Raw genomic sequence first — 1,986 nt, 5'->3', positions numbered from 1 at the left:
GAAAAGGAGGGAAAACGAGCAGCGAGTTAAACAGACGATGAAGGGGTCTTTACATTGTCGTCCATAAATCTTTCCCTGGCTTTCATGGCCTTCATCACAAAGACCGCTACCACATGGGTAATGCGTGGGTTTGCGTCAACTAACAAAAATTTTACTCTGTCTTCAGGACTGGTTATAGAGTTGGGTATAATTTGCAGCAATGCATCTCTAAAGCCCGAGTAAATGGGGCAGTAGAGGAAATAATGTGTAAGATCCTCTTTAATTTTCATAGAGCAAGGACATAAACGATGTTCAACTGGGGTTTTTGTGTATGTACCGGTCAGATAAGCAGTTGGCAATGTTTGAAACCATGCCATGGTGAAAGCTCTCCGAAGGGTGGGATCAGTGATCTCCACCAAGTAGTTGGCACAGATTTTGACTGCTTTTACTCGTGGGAACCAGTAGGAAAACCCAGAGTTTTTTATCTTGGTGGAGTCCAAAAAGGCGTCTTTTTCAAAGATCCATTCCCGAACTTTATCAGAGCTCCACAATTTGAGAGTATTAAACTCTGGTAAGTTGTATCTGGATAGAATGTCTAGTAGACTTTTATGCCAAGTGGTATTATATTGTAATGATGCAAAGGCTTGTTTAGCCAATAAGGTGTTCGGGGCATCTATGAGGTTGGTGAAAAAACGCAAGAATCTTAAGTGGGCCCTAGCAGACACAGAAGGTAATCCTACTTCCACTCTTAGGAGAGCTGCCGGAGTACTCTGAGGGAGGCCTAGAATTCTTCTGAGAAACTAAATTGGAAATTTGAATACAGAAAAGGGAGATGTGAGGAAGTCCAGAAAGAAAGCTGTATGAAACTAAGAACTGAACTTTTTAATTTTGTTTGATTTTTGTTTTTTAGTGTTTATTGTTTGTTGTTGTGTTGTTTTGTTTTATGTGTTACTACAAAATTTGCTGAAACTTTAATAAAAATTAAAAAAAAAAAGAATTCTTCTGAGATAAAAATTTTGGAAGATTTCAAGCCGTTCTAACAGCTTCTGATTCCATCCCCAGAGTTCTACTCCGTATAACATCTGTGGAATCACTTTTCCAACAAAAGTTTTTAGTGCCGGGGTCACCAGTTGCCCACCCCTCGAATAAAAAAAGCTGAGCAGAGCACCAGTTGTCCTACGTGTTAGAAGGGCTACAGTCTTGAAGTGGGCAAACCAGCTAGATGTAGCTTGGAAAGTGATACCAAGGTATTTAAAGAGGAGACATTGTTGAATTTTGTGTTCATCTAGAGACCATATGTGCATTTTTCTAATCTATGGGGTATGTACCTTTGTCCTTCTTATTGTAGTTGTAGCATATGGGTTGTAATGTGTGAAGTTTATATAGCTTTCATGTACACAGGTCATTGTTTCATATTTGAATTCTTTTGTAGTTGTGCTGAAGAAGATTCCAGCGAAACAGTAAGATTATCCGGGATCACTGTCTACATTGTTATTCACTTACTACTTTGGCACCACAAACGCCTAAAAAGTTTTACTGCTCAGCCCATAGGATAGCAACTATTACTTTGCTTCAACCATAGACTTATTATACTTTTACGGACTTTCAAAGATTGACAGACATGTGTTCATTTGTTTTCAAATCTATTAGAGAATTTACAAGTGTACACATTTTGTTTTTGTTGTACTACATCATGTATATTTTGCAATAAGAACTACAGTGCTATCTAGTATACTGGTCTTTGTGTTGCTTGTGTTGTTTGTTGTGTTAAGTTTGCAACACAGGGGTTTGTTGTTCTGCATTAGCTAAGATATTCCTGGCAAGCGGCAGGAATGAGGCCTAGGAGGGGGAGGAATGTGCCACGAAATTGCAGGCTTTGGGGGCGACAGTGCAGGAATTGGACACAGCAGAGCATCCTGGCTTCACTTTTTTCAGCCCTTCCTCCCTTTGCAGGCCCAGCTCTCTTCCCGGTTTTCACCAGAGACATTGCACAGGCAGATTGCGCCC

Source organism: Podarcis erhardii, assembly GCF_964252035.2.
Source record: "Podarcis erhardii genome assembly, chromosome: 14".
In the NCBI taxonomy this organism is placed as follows: domain Eukaryota; kingdom Metazoa; phylum Chordata; class Lepidosauria; order Squamata; family Lacertidae; genus Podarcis; species Podarcis erhardii.
The sequence above is the reverse complement of the archived record's forward strand: the minus strand, read 5'-3'. Positions refer to the sequence as shown.